This window comes from Grammomys surdaster, unplaced genomic scaffold, assembly GCF_004785775.1.
Source record: "Grammomys surdaster isolate TR1022 unplaced genomic scaffold, NIH_TR_1.0 267, whole genome shotgun sequence".
Lineage (NCBI taxonomy): Eukaryota > Metazoa > Chordata > Mammalia > Rodentia > Muridae > Grammomys > Grammomys surdaster.
In genome coordinates this window covers 3643270-3658682 of record NW_021604708.1, presented here as the reverse complement: position 1 = coordinate 3658682, position 15413 = coordinate 3643270, and the positions used below count along the sequence as shown (strand labels likewise).

Below are 15413 nucleotides of genomic sequence, written 5' to 3'. Positions count from 1 at the left end.
GCTGCTCTGAGTGCAGTGGCTCCTCTAGGATGACTCAGGATTCAGTATCTCCACAGGACAGGAGCAGACCAACTCTGTGTCTGCCCCAGCCCAAAGCCTTGTCTTTCTAAAGTATATGTAATTTGTTTATAAGTAATGTACATTGCTAATGCTATTCTTACAGCTCTTATGTTAAAGCTATTTTCTAAGTATCTGACATAAAAATAAACAGATAAATCAACCTTCTAAATCAGTCTGTGTAACTTGACTCTAAAGGACGTGATATAAGAACATGGAGAAGAAGGAAAGAAAGGTGTGTTTAATCTGAGTGATGGAGAGGGTTGTTCAACAGTAAGAATAATTGGGGGGCTGGAGAGATGACTTAGTGAATAAAAGCACCTGTTGGCACCCAGACATCCTGATCTATCTCTAAAGGAGAAAACAGACTCCAGCATGCTATGCATGTTGACACACACACAGGAACACACAAAGTAAACTTTAAATTTAATTTAAAATTTTTTAAATGGTAAATAGAACATGTATAATTTTTTATACAGCATGAACAAGGATGATCTAGATTCTCAATGGTGCATAGAGTTGCTATTTTACATTTCTCTCTAAAAGTCAGAGAATATTAGATAAAATAAGACAAAATCTTGATTGGAACATAAATTAAAATTTTTAAATACAGAATGGGAATCATGTTTAAATACATAAAGCATAGTGAAGGCAACCTGTAAATGGGACTCAGTTATCTTCTTCAGGAAACATGCGAGAGATTTGGCAATTGAAAAGTATAAACATCATCTCAATTCTTATAATGTCTTTATGCTGGATGCATTTTATGTCGCTAGCATGGACCTATAGGACATTACACTAAATAAAATAAGTCAACTACATTTAGACAAATACCACATGATTTACAGATACAATGTAAATACAAAAGAAACTAGAGCCTTCAATGTGTGGAATGCACCGTACAGCCCTCAGAAACTACCTCTATTTGTGAATCCTGCTTTTGCCTGGATCCTCATATAATCAGAAATATAAAGTGCTCTGGCACTACTGAACTTAAGAACCTTTACCCTAAAATTTTCCTTGTCATAAGATTTTCCTAGGAAGACATGTAAAACATCTGCTTACCCCAAATACGGTAAAAAGTGTCCATAGTTCCATCCATTTGCCTGCAAATTTCATGGTATCTTTGTATTTATTAGCTGAGCAGTATTCCATTGTGTAGAACCAAATTTTTTAATCCACTCTTCAGTTGAAGGGTGTCTGGGATGTTTCCAGTTTCTGGCTATTACAAATAAAGCTGCTATGAACAAGTGTCCTTGTGGGAGGGTGGAGCATCTTTGGGGTATATGCCCAGGAGTGGTAAAGCTGGGTCTTGAGGTAGAACTAGTGTCAGGAGCAGCCTTGCTTACACACTGAAGGCCTAAGTCAGCCATAGGCCTAAGTCAGCCTGCTAACACAAAGTCTTGGTCTCTGTGGGAAAACACTGACCCTAGAACAGATACCGTTCTTGTAAACAGGCAGCCTTAGTGGAAAATTACCAGCCTAGATAAGAACAAGTAGTCATAGGTCTTGTAGATAGGTAGCCTTGGTGGAAAGTACCAACTTAGATAAAAACAAATGAATCATAGACAGAGTCATAGTGACCTGTTCCCTACTTCTTCTGTGAACTTTTACCTAGCCAACACTCTGTTCTGGAAGATATCTGTACTGCCCCTGAGAACACCTATGCTCCTGTGTCATCCTCTTCCCCACATCCTGCCTCTATGTGTATATAACCCCTGTGTGAAAAAATTAAAATGGCAGTTTGATCATACTATAGACAAGCCACCGTTTTTTGCATCCCCTGTCCTCCAATTCTCTCTTCCAATTCTTCAGATCCCAGTTCAATGCCCTGTGGGACTGGGGCAAACTAGTTCCAATTTTTTGAGAAACCACCAGACTCTTCCAGATTTCTCCAGAGCTGTTTGCACTCCCACAAGCAATAGAGTAATGTTCCTCTTACTCCACATGCCTGTCAGCATGTCCTGTCACTTGAGTTTTTGATCTTAACCATTCTGATGTAGAATTCTGTGTAATGTAGAATCTCAGAGTCATTTGGTTTTCATTTCCCTAATAACCAAGGACTTTGAACATTTGTTTAAGTGCTTCTTGACCATTAGTGATTCCTCTACTGAGAATTCTCTTTAACTCTGTACCTCATTTTTAATTGGGTTATTTGGTTTGTTGATGTCTAACTTTTTGAGTTCTTTGCATATTTTCAGTATTATCTCCCTGTCAGATATAGCATTGGTGAAGATCTTTTCCCAATCTGTAAGCTGTTGTTTTGTCCTATTGATAGTGTTCTTGCCTTCCAGAGCCCAAGGGAGGATGCTTGAATCTCACTCAGAGGGAGAAATAAAATTGTCATTGGAAGTGGAGGGAGGGAAGAAACTGGTAAAAGAGGTTACTAGGAAGCAAATGGGGAGGGCAGGGAGATCAGATGTAGGTGAAGTCAAGAAGGGCCAGGAGAGTGAATGGAAATCAGCAACAGGTTGGGGAGAGCATCTCTAGGATATACCAGAGACCTGGAACTGGGGAGGCTCCAGAGAGTTTAATGGGGTGACTCTAGCTGAGACTCCTTAGAGTTGGGTATATGGAGCCTGAAGTGACCATTTCTTGTAGTCAGGCAGGACTCCCAGTGTAGGGATAAGAACACCAACCCACTCACACAACCTTATACCTAATATTTACCCTACCTACAAGAAGTGCAGGAACAAAGATGTCACAGATACTGAGGGAATGTCCAACCAATGACTGACCTGACCTGAGATCCATCCTATGGACAAAAACCAATCCATGACACTATTAATGATAATTTGTTATACTTGTAAACAGGAGCCTAGCATAACTGTCTTCTGAGAGACTCCACCCAACGACTGCCAGAAACATAGGGAGTGAGGCAAAGCCAAACATTAGACCAAGCTCAAGAAGTCTCGTGGAAGAATTGGGGGAAGGATTGAGTAACCCAGAGGGGATAAAGATTCCACAACAAGACCAACAGAGTTAACAAGGATAAAGATTCCACAACAAGACCAACAGAGTTAACAAATCTGTACCCTTGGGGTCCCCCAGAAACTGAACCACCAACCAAGGAACATCCAAAGGCTGGACATTGCCCCATCTCTCTCTCTCTCTCTCTCTCTCTCTCTCTCTCTCTCTCTCTCTCTCTCTCTCTTTCTCCACACACACGCACACACACACACACACACACACACACACACACACACAGCAGATCTGCACCATGATCTTCATGTGAGTCTCCCAACAACTAGAGCGAAAGCTTACCCTGACTCTGCTGCCTGCCTATGGATCCTGCTCCCTTAGCCAAGCTGTATTCTCTGGCCTCAGATAGAGAGAATTTTAATTAGTTTTGTGGTGACTTGAGATGCCAAGATTCATTTTGCAATACAAACAATACCAGGTATCTCTTAAATTCTTGCCAAAACAATTCTATGTGAAAGGGTTTTCCACAAAACAATTGTTGCTGAGATATAGCCAATAATTTGACAAAAATTGTGAGGATCTAAAGACCCTTACTTCTCCAGTTCCTGCCAAGGAATTGCCATTTGTGTTAATATACCAGAAGAAAGGGACATCATGTACCATATGTCCTCTTAGGTACAGAGGGCTGCTCTGTGAAACTGACACTAATTCCTATGGAGAGAATGTCTGCCAACATGGAGGCACCTGCTAACATGGAGTCACCTGCCATAATGAACCTGAGCATCCTGTCTGTATCTGCTCTGCTGTTATTGCTGGAAAGTTCTGTGAAACAGATCACAATGAGTGTGCTTCAAGCCCTTACCACAATGGGACTGTGTGCCACTGTAGAGAGCTACGATGTGCCACACCCTGAGATGGCACCAGCTTCCGCCATCTCGCTGGTGAGAGTTCTTTGTGATAAACAAGTCCTTATTTGGCTAAACTTGCTGACTAGGGCACTTCCACGTTGCTGGTGACCTATCTGCTCCCCCAACATGGCCTGCCTGGGTTGGCTAGCATTAGGGTACTTAAGGGCTGTGGGTGCTCCCCTAGGGGTAGAAGATTATTCAAAAGGCCTGAATAAACAGCTTAAAGAAGAGTTCGTGGTTGTGCCTTTCTGGTTGGTTGAGTCTGCGCGACAAGTGGTGGCTGTATGGGGTTCTGAAGCTCAGAATTTCAAGCAGTTTGGGTGGTGCACCGGTAAGTTCCCAGGTAACGTTGGGACATAGGAAGGCCCTTGGTAAAAGAGGCGATAAAGTTTCTGGGTAGGAACGATAAAGTTCCCAGGTAAGTGGGACAAGAGAAAGTTCCCAGGTAAGTAGGACAAGGGAAAGTACCCAGGTAAGTGGGACAAGAGAAAGTTCCCAGGTAAGTGGGACAAGAGAAAGTTCTCAGTTCAGAAACTATAAGGTTCCCAGCGTTGGGACAAGTCGCATCAAGGAGCTAGAAAAGGGTAGCGATACACTAGAGCAGTTAAAAGAAGAGTGATCTCAAAAGTCTGAAAATGGAGAGAGCTCAATGTTTCCCAATGTTCCTTAAGGGACCAAGAAAAGTGGTGATGGCTGCTATTTGCATTGATGGCTTAAACTGCTTCTTTAAATTTCTTGCCTGGATTTATACGGGTTCAGCAAGTATGTTCTCAGAAGCTATACACTCATTATCTGATACTTGTAACCAGGGTTTGCTAGCACTGGGTATCAGCAAGTCTGTTCAGACACCAGATCCTTTTCACCCATATGGCTTTTCAAATATGTGCTATATTTCTTCATTGATCAGTGGTGTTGGTATTTTCATGATGGGCGCAGGACTCCCTTGGTAACATGGAGTCATGGGATTGCTTCATCCTCAACCAATGGAATCCCTTCTATGGGCATATTGTACTTTAGCAGGATCTTTGGTGTCTGATGGAGCAACACTTCTTGTTGCTATAAATGAACTTCGTAGGAGGGCCCAGGCCAAGGACACATCATTTTACAAGTATGTCATAGAAAGTCGTGATCCGAGTACAAATGTTATTCTATTGGAGGACACTGCCGCTGTTTTAGGAGTGATAATAGCAGCTACCTGCATGGGCCTTACCTCCATAACAGGCAATCCGTTGTATGACAGCCTGGGTTCCTTGGGTGTGGGCACCCTACTAGGTGTGGTCTCGGCATTCCTCATCTATACTAACACAGAAGCACTCCTAAGACGATCCATTCAACCCGAGCAAGTACAGCAGCTTACTGAACTCCTGGAGAGTGACTTATCAGTAAGGGCAATCCGTAATGTCAAAGCCACAGACCTGAGATTAGGCAAAGTCAGATTTAAGGCAGAAGTTGATTTAGATGAACGAGTTGTTTCAAGATCATATTTGAAAAAGCAAGATTTTGACCAAATGATGCAGGAAACTCAAGAAGTGAGAACTCCTGAACAATTAGAAGCCTTTATGCTTAAACATGGAGAAAATATTATTGATACTCTAGGAGCTAAAGTAGACAGGCTTGAGAAAGAGTTAAAGAAATGAAATCCTGAAGTTCGGCATGTAGATAGACAAGATGAGTGAGTTACTTGGGCTGTGAAGAATGCTGTTACCTTTTCTCCATATATTGCAACCTCCCATAATAAGAACGTTATTAAGCCCAGGACAAGATGTTTCCTTTTGCCCACACCGGTATGCATGTGCCCCTCCTTGTGTTTATTGTATATAATGGTAGTTTTTTGAGTTGTGATAATAGTACTTGCTTTTGTGCTATATGTTGGAATGTTTCTATATCTTCCTTTGCTACCTTCTATGTTCAGATGCAAGTACAACTTAAGCATGGCCTGCCTTATTAAAACAAAAAGGGGGAATAGGCCAAGGCTGTACCCCTAAAGAAAGAATATCCTTAGCCCTTTTTACTTTAAATTTTTTAAATTTGGATGTGGATGGCTTTTCTGCAGCTGATCACCATTAGCGGCAGGGAGGTTCCCTGAAAGGGTTTGTGAAATGGAAAGATGTTCTTACAGGAGTGTGGCATGGACCGGATCCCGTGTTGGCGTGGGCGAGAGGATCTGTTTGTGTTTTTCCCCAGGATCGGCAAGACCCGTTGTGGGTTCCAGAGCACTTGATAAGGAAGCGCAAGCATGAAGGTGATACTGGTGGTACTGCTGATGTTCAGCCTGAGTTGGATACCAGCTTCGATGGAGCCACGACGGGGGATCCTATCAGTCTTTCCGAGACCCATGCCGATATGTCATGATGCACAAGTGTTTCCCCGCCTTTTTACTACTAATAGGAGTTTAGATGTTCCCCTTTTGCCTTTAGATAGAGAGCTTGCTAGCATAAATGAGAATAGAGATACTGATTTGTTAGGTAGTTTGTGTTTTTTGAAAATCAGGAATACTAGTGATTATAGTGATTGTGTGATGCTGTATAATCAATCTGCAGCCTGGTTTGATGATCCCCCTTCGAATGTGCCAGTTGATGCTCCTCATTCTATGACCCTGTTTAGAGAGAAACGAGATTTTGGCATAGCAGCAGCCATCATCACGGACATTTCCATAACTGTGGCAGGAGCGGTGACTGGAGCTATCGCCATGGATCATATAGTACAAACTGCCTTCACCCTTATGATCTGTCTGGCAATGTGGCTGCGGCTCTTAATGCCCAGGCAGCTGTTAGTGCACATCTGAAAGAATGGGCGGGAATGGGTGCCATGGCTGGTCTCCTGGTGTTGGTCTCCCTTGTGGGCCTGTGGTGTATTTGCCGGATCAGGGTTACCCAGCGGCGGAATGCGGCCATGATAGTGCAAGCATTTGCAGCCATTGAGGCAGGACAGTCCCCCCAAGCATGGCTAGCAGTCATGTACCAGTGATCGTCCTTCGCGTTCTGGTTGTAAGGCCAAGCACTGCACTTGAGGTGTACTGCCTGCAGTTAGCAGCCTCAAGAAGAGCACGTCTGATTTATGTGGGTTGATGACGCCCTATCCCTTAAGTGTCCCATCTTCCTCCCGCCTCTGAGTAAAAATGGCATCGGACGGGTCAGGCTTGATTTGGGTGGATGACACCTGCAGGAGAGCCTATAAGATGTCCCTTTTTATGATTCAGAGATCAGACCTCTACTCTTGCCCATTTCGCTTTAAAAACAAAAAGGGGGAACTGTGGAGAGCTGTGTTGTGCCACACCCTGAGATGGCACCAGCTTCTGCCTTCCTCCATCCAGCTGGTGAGAGTTCTCTGTGATAAATAAGTCCTTATTTGGCTAAGCTTGCTGACTAGGGCACTTCCGCGTTGCTGGTGACCTATCTGCTCCCCCCACGTGGCCTGCCTGGGTTGGCTACCATTAGGGTACTTAAGGGCTGTGGGCGCTCCCCTAGGGGTAGAAGATTGTTCAAAAGGCCTGAATAAACTGCTTAAAGAAGAGCTCCTGGTTGTGCCTTTCTTGCTGGTCGAGTCAGGCGCGACATGCCAGGATAAAAGTAATGGCTACTCTTATTATTAATAGCTAATCCTGCTGGGGCTGTGTGCCTGGACACCAAGGGAGGCATTGTGTCTTGTAAGTAGATGAATGTGCTTCTGATCTTTGCATGAATGAGATAGGAAAATACATGATAGATAGATAGATAGATAGATAGATAGATAGATAGATAGATAGATAGAAAGATAGAATATAGATAGATAGATGATAGATAGATAGATGATAGATAGATGATAGATAGATAGATAGATAGATAAATGATATAGATAGATAGATGATAGATAGATGATAGATAGATAGATAGATAGATGAGATAGATAGATAGATAGATAGATAGATAGATAGATAGATAGATGATATAGATAGATAGATGATAGATAGATAGAAGATAGATAGATACATAGATACATGGATAGATAGATTAGATGATAGATGATAGATGATATAGATATAGATGATGATATAGATATATAGATATAGATATAGATAGATATAGATATCAATGATATAGATATAGAGTGTTCTTGTGTGAACTGTGAGTTGGAAATTAATGAATGTGGATCTCAGCCGTGTCTACCTGGTGTCATGTGTCAGGATCCTCTTGGGGCTTTTGTGACTATGCACCTAGACTCCTTGGAGACCACTGTGAACTCAATCTTAATGAATGTACCAGTCAGTCAACCATATTTCTATGGAGGTATATGTGCAGATGAAGAAAACAGCTACGACTGCGACTACACAGGTAGTGGATTCACTGTGCACTTTGATGCCTCATTATTAGTCAAAGCCGTGAGACAATATGTGAAGATACTGTTAACATCTATATTTATCATGACTGGCCTGGATACACAGGTGCTCTGTGTAAAATAAAGATAAATGAATGCAGTGGCAAGCCCTACCAATTTGGGGAGTATGTGCTGAGGTGTCCTCAGAGGATCAATAGGGACACAGTGTAGATCTGACTTCCTCCTTCAACTAACTTGGATCCTCAGGCTGTTTGTACCTGGTAACCTGGATTCACAGACAGGAGCCTAGCATTAACTGTCATCTGAGAAGGTCCCCACCAACAACTGACTGAAACAGATACAGAGACCCACAGCAAAATATTAGACCACACTCGGGAAGTCTTATGTCAGAGTTGGGGAAAGATTGAGGAACCCAAAAGGTATTCTTGGGTACTCAGAGACTGAACTGCCAATCAAAGAGCATACAAGGGCTAGACCTACCCCGCTTCCCCCAACACACACATATATATGTAGCAGATGTCCAGTTTGGCTTCCATGAGAGTCCTCCAAAAACTGGAGTAGAGGCTTACCCTGTCCCTATTGCCAGTCTGTGGTTCCTGTTCCTCTAACTGGTGTGCCTTGTCTGCCCTAAATGACAGATGATGAGCCTAGTGTTGCAGTGACTTGAGGTGCCAGGGTGGCATGGTAGCCAGGGGTGACCTATCCCTTCTCAGAAGTGAAGAAGAAGGGTGGAGGAAATGGCCTGTACATAGGAGTACTCGGAGGGAGACACTGATCAGATGTAAAGTGAATAAATAAATAAGTGGGAGGGAGTATGCATAGAATAGGTTCAACCCAATTTGAGCTGAATAGAACAGTTAACTTGGATCACATGGGCACATCATTATTCATAGGAGCATGGACGACACAAAAACAACTTCATCTAGAAACTCTGGCCCCAACATTGGAGAAAAACCCAAAATAAGATGAAAAAAAAATCTCAACCCTCAATCAAGCTTCCACCTCTTATAAACTTCCCAAGAGAATATGCAGCTATGACAGGAAGAAGTGGAGACTAGACTCTCCATAGCACCCCACAATAAAACCTTGCCTGTCTCATTGCCAGTCCCATAAGACAAGCTACTTCTCTACCACTAAGCTTATTCCATTGCATGACTATAAGCAAATGTATTCTGCGGGGCATACAGTCACTTTGCTTCATGGTGATCAATGGCCATGCCACTCTTGAAGGAAATAGATCCACCACAAAAATCTAATACTCCTCTGTTCATAATTAACCTCCATTCCTTGCAGAATTATCACTTAATATCTTTAGATAATGAACCCCAGGCCCAATGGGTTCCTGAGTTGGTTCACACCATTAAAATGTAGGCAGAGAAGGATTGGCCTGAGGAAGCTGGAAATTAGTTACAGAAATTTGGTAACATTTTGGATGTTGCTGTTATTGTTCCTGCTGCTACAATTATTGTTGTTTTGGTTATGCTTGTGGTTGTTGGTATTGTTTTGTTTTCTCAATTCACATTCACTTGGAGGTCAGGAACCAAACCCCAAGCCTCTAACTTCAGCACTACTGCACAGCCCCTCAAGGACCACTCTCCTGGATATACTTCATGGACTCTTATTTTGTTTTATCAGGAGAATCTTTTCAGAACCTTGGGGTGGTTCATCTTTAATTTTTGGACCATAACACTGGAAAGTTTACCTTAACACAATACTGAAACCTACGAATGCCATAATATTAAAGCACGGAGTCAATTTGAGACTCACGAAAACCTCAGGAAAATTTAAAGTTATGGAACAAAGGCACACAAATTGTCTGGAAAAAGGCAACCATAAAAGTCATCTTTACTTCCAAAGGGGAAAGTATAGCCAGGAGAATGGGAAATGATAAGGGAAATTAATTTAAAAGATAGGATGGACTTGTGTTTAGATAGATAGATGTTCCCATAGTGGGTTTAACCCCACCTCCCAAATCTGAGGTAGGCTTTATCCATTTACCCTGATTTTCTAAAAGCAAGCCAGCAGACAATCAAACAAAACAAGAAAGATCGTTCTGCTTTACTGCCAAGTTCTGGAACAAAGTTAAGATGAGCTGTTTTAGGATGTGCTAGTTCACAGCCTGGATCCTTAGAGCAGGAATTCATTTTTTTTTGTTTTTTTGTTTTTTGTTTTTTGAGACAGGGTTTCTCTGTATAGCCCTGGCTGTCCTGGAACTCACTCTGTAGACCAGGCTGGCCTCGACCACCTGCCTCTGCCTCCCAAGTGCTGGGATTAAAGGCGTGCGCCGCCACCACCACCCGGCTAGAGCAGGAATTCTTAAGATGGTCTTGATAACTGTGGTTTAAAGTTCTCCACATGAACGAAGCCTAAAATGACTAAAGTTATGATAAGTATTTATAATATTAGGTGATAGAATCAAGAGACTATAAGGATGATTCAAGAAGGAAAACTTTCAAATGTGGAATTATAAAGCTATTGTGAAAGAAACATGGGTCCATACTTGAAAATGGAAATGCATCATAAGTGAAAAATACAACCTTTACAAACACCAGTGAGTCTGTTGGGGTCACAATCCTGGCAAATATGGAAGGTAAAAAATGTATTTTTATATTATTAAATCTTTTCTTAAATAACCTACCACTGTAAACCATTGCAAAACAATTATTTTTGCCTCAGACTCTCTATTGCTAACGTTCCTAGGATGTTTCGTTACTGTCTCACATTTATGAGATATCTGAAAATCTTGTATATCTTACTGATTCCTCTAATAAAGGAAAGGAGGTAAAGATCCACCAGGAGCTCTCTTCTGATAACAACCTGAAGATAGACAACAGAGCTGTAGCACATCAGTCCAATTTCTATATTTCCTAGAACTTGTCTCCTTTGATCTTTCTGGAGCCAGTGATCAGGCTTGATAGGACCAGAAGGAGAGTGGAGGACCTAAGGCTCACAGAGCTTCTCATCTACTCCCTGTCTTAATCAGAGAGAGACTTCAGCTTTAATACATCTCTCCATGTCTCAGCTGAGGGGATCTAAGATCTCACCTCCATGTACTCACCTGGACCTCTGTGGTTCAGACAGGAACTGGGGCAGCCGTAGATAGATGACACTTGCTAGGTAATATTTGTAGTGTCTGGACCTGTGGGGCTTTTGGCTACCATCAGGTACTTCAGACTTCAGGTTTCATATTGTCACAGTGTTAGTGAGAAGGAAGGCTACTGTAGGGACTCAGTCCCTGAAGTACAGCTTCCTTTTCTCCTATTGTGACAGCATTTGTTTTGCTCTGAAATTATTCCCAGGTTAATTAGGGTTTAATTATTTTGAGAGGAAGAATGTGAGGTGAGAAAATGAACAACTAACCAAGTTTTGTGTCCTGAACTTCCTGCAGCTCCAGAGGACCTCCTGTATACTCATTTAGGCCTGTAATTCATCTTTGTCAACTCAAATGTACTTTGCTTAGGTGATTCGGAGGGCCTTGTTCCTCTGGTGACCTTCATCCTCTCTGGCTCTTAAGATGTTTCTGTCTCCTCTTTCAAGAGATTCCCCGTGCTCAGAGGCAAGGGATTTAATGGAGGCCTTCCATATCAACTCACTTTCTGCCTAAAATCATGTTGTGTGTTCTTATCTGCTGCTGGGAGAAGGCTCTCTGATGGTGACTGTATAACAACACACTGATCTATGAGTACATATTACTTTAGGAGTCATTTTATTGGTATCTTTTGAAAAAAACCAATAGCATTTGGGCTTACCTTAGGTATGTGGACTCTCTAGTGAATCTAGTGAACAAAACCTCTGCCCTAAACTAGGCACATTTTGGTTGTTCTTATAAGTTTCTTCCACCATTGCCTTGGCAGATTTTTTAGACAAGATAGATTGTAGGTCAAGATTTTGTGCCTGGGTTGCTATTCAAGCTACACTTTTTGAATTTTTAAAGGGCATCTTCCCACACAGAGGCTGTAAGAAAGGATGGTAATCTTTGAAAGTGGAGTTACTGAAGGTTGTAAACCAACATGGAGTGCTAGGAACCCAACATGAGTCTTCTGCCAGCTTATCAATGTGCTCTTAATTCCTAAACCATATCTCCAACCCCAGTAGCAAGGATCATTATGTTTCCCATCCATACTGATAACCATCATGGCTGAATCAAACCCTAAATTTCCCCAAGAATTAGTTCTGTGAATTTATTTGTTTCATAACATTTCCTTCATCTGGTGTTCATATTCACCCTGTTCATGTTGTTCACAACTTGTCTAGAGATGTGAGTATCATTTTGTTGTGTCAGTCTCTTTAATTCCTCTCAGACACAACTTGTCTGTATGATGTCAATGTACATCAAAACTATGTACCTAAAAAGTTTGTGACATATGTGTTTTATTTTAAACATGCAAGAGAAAAATAGAGACAATAAACATTCTGGATAGAAATGTGTCAGGTGACACATTGACTCCTTATTCTTGTCCATTACCCACTAGTGACAAAGACTGCAAACTCTGTGCATACTCCTGAGGTGTCTGGAGAAAAAGCCCTTCTCCACAGGTATGCCATAAGCTGGACAGTATTTACATGTTTCAAAAAGACATGAATATCTCACAAAACCAAAACAAGGGCTATTACATGCCTCTCCCCTCCATATTTTGAGAGTGTTAACTTTTGACTAGAGAACTGTGTGTTTGACCTCCCTGTCAGATACTGGGACTCCTTCAGTGGCTGTTGTGATATTTCCATTTCTCCTCAGATAGGAAGGGCAGTGAGGTGTTGCATAGCTTTGGTGAACAGTCTTTTGCAACATATTGGTCCACACAATAGTGCACACACAGCAAAGATAGATGTCTCCCTGGGAATTTTGCAGCAAAGCAAGTCTGGAAGACTCATAGTTAGTGTGTATTTGGATTCTCTGTATCCTCCTGGTCCAGTGATTGTAGAGGCCTCAGAACCCAATATCTTCTTGTCTGATAAGACTGCACTACAGGGCTTCAGCAAAGGGCTCCCCTCAGAGATTATAGTTTCTTATGTCTATGTCTGCTTGTAAATACCATGTGCTAGAACAGCAGTATTGAAGATAGAGCTCTAAACTCTGTAAGCAAGGCTAGAAGGCCAGGACAAGGTATCCTAGCAAAAGCCACATTTTCTGTGTGGGCACTAAGTAGTGAACAGAGGTGGGAAGCAGATGCTGCAGTACACTCTTCTTGAGATATTTACAGAACCCTGGATTTAGGCCTGTTGCTCTCAACTAGAGCTTTGTTCCAAATTACAATGGCAATCTCTGAAAGATAACATTTGTCCTGTGTTTTCTTATTTATTTTGTGACCACACAACCCTGTCTTGAATGTGTTTGGAATTACCTTATAGGGTTTATTCTTACCTGTTCCTCAGTGATTTGTACCCAGCAATGCCAAGCACTTACTAGCTGTAGTGAATTGGTTTCTCTCCCTGCTCATCTCCACTTTGTAAGTGACCTTCAGAAAAGTATGCTTCCTGAAATCCTTATAGTTCACTTGATCATTGCACATAGTAAGTGCTTTGAAATAAGTAGGGGAGTCAATGGTGATGGTAGAGCAGAAGAAGGAACAAGAATCCAGGAAAAGTTTGGAGGTTCTTACAAGAGTAAAACTCTAGCATGTGGAAAAATTCTACTATCAGGAGACTGCATGCCCTCCTGCATTTTGCTATGAAGGATACAGCAAGTTTAACTGCATGATATGAAGTGTGGGATGGTCGGATAGTAAACATCCCTGCCCTCTTCCTAGAGTCTGACTTCAATTATCTATTACCAGCTGTCTGCAAAAAATTAAATGTATTATTTTAACGAATTTGTTGCTCTGATACATTTGAATGCAAAAGCAATGCCATTCCTGTGTATATAGCATTACATTTTGTTTTCTCAGGAGACTCAGCAGTGGTAACCAACACAGACATCTCTGATGATCAGGACAAACGGGCTGAGACAAGCATAACTAAGTACTAAAAATGCTTTGATATTTAGTATTGTGGAGTCATGTGTTACTGTGGAACCTGTGTAATAGGAAAAAATAAAGAGTGCCCAATAAAAGAGAAGGAAACAGGATATCAGAGCAAGAACCCTCTGAGTCTCTCCAATACCTGGCATAGAATTGTTTGCAGACCTGGGGCTGTGAAGGTAGAGAACATGGACATGATATTTGTTCAGATGGGGTTTCATAAACCTATTGCTCCAGCCCATAAGATCCTGGAAAATGACATCACGAAGAGCATGAGAGAGGAACAGCCACTTAACTCTGCATCTGGATGGCAGCATATACCCAGTAAACATCCCAACTACAGACCTGTTCAAATTACTACCTGCTGTGACATAGTGCAGCAAGTTGAAGCTTATCAGGGAGTTAAAGATACAAAAGAGGAGGAGAAATGCAAAAATTGCCTTGGAGTGTGCAGTTTGAGCTTTGTACAAAGGGTGATCCTGGAATTGATGGTGATAGCCTGGACCAAGTTGAGGAGACAGGTGGTGCAAATGGAGAGGCCACAGGCAACCATTTCTAATAAACTATAGTTTTACAACCAACTTTACTTAGGGAATTTCTGTAATAAAAAATGGAGGCAATATTTTGACCCCTTTGCAATAATTAATGATTGTGTTTACAAAAGCCAAGTGGACGACAATAAGATCTATATGATTATTGTCAGGACCCATGATGGAAGACTACATATATCTCACAAATAAGATAATATTCCTGCCCTTCCTTCCCTTCCTGGTCCTGTGGGCTGGGGCAGACACAGAGTTGGTCTGCTCCTGTCCTGTGGAGATACTGACTCCTGAGTCATCCTAGAGGAGCCACTGCACTCAGAGCAGCCGAGGAGCCACTGTACTCAGAGCAGCTGACACTGAGTTGATCTACTCCTGTCCTGTGGAGAGACTGACTCCTGAGTCATCCTAGAGGAGCCACTGCACTCAGAGCAGCAGAGGAGCCACTGCAATCAGAGCAGCAGACACCAAGATTAGAATCATAAGACTACAGAGACATCTGGACTCTGAGGAGCTCTGCAACAAGCAAGATAACTGGAAATACAGACTCCAGTCTTACACAGTGAGGGCAGGCAACACTAGAGTTAATCAGATGGCGAAAGGCAAGCGCAAGAACATAAGCAACAGAAACCAAAGTTTCTTGGCATCATCAGTTCCCAGTTCTCCCAATATAGCAAGCCCTGAACACCCCATCACACCTGAAAAGCAGGATT

General features: G+C 42.1%; 2 pseudogenes; one reads left to right on the top strand and one right to left on the bottom strand.

Annotated features, from left to right (window-relative positions):
- The first annotated feature begins 4522 nt into the window (after window positions 1–4522).
- On the top strand, window positions 4523–5563 carry LOC114628363 (annotated as a pseudogene).
- An 8528-nt stretch (window positions 5564–14091) lies between these two features.
- Window positions 14092–15413, bottom strand: part of LOC114628362 — a 13690-nt pseudogene continuing 12368 nt past the window's right edge.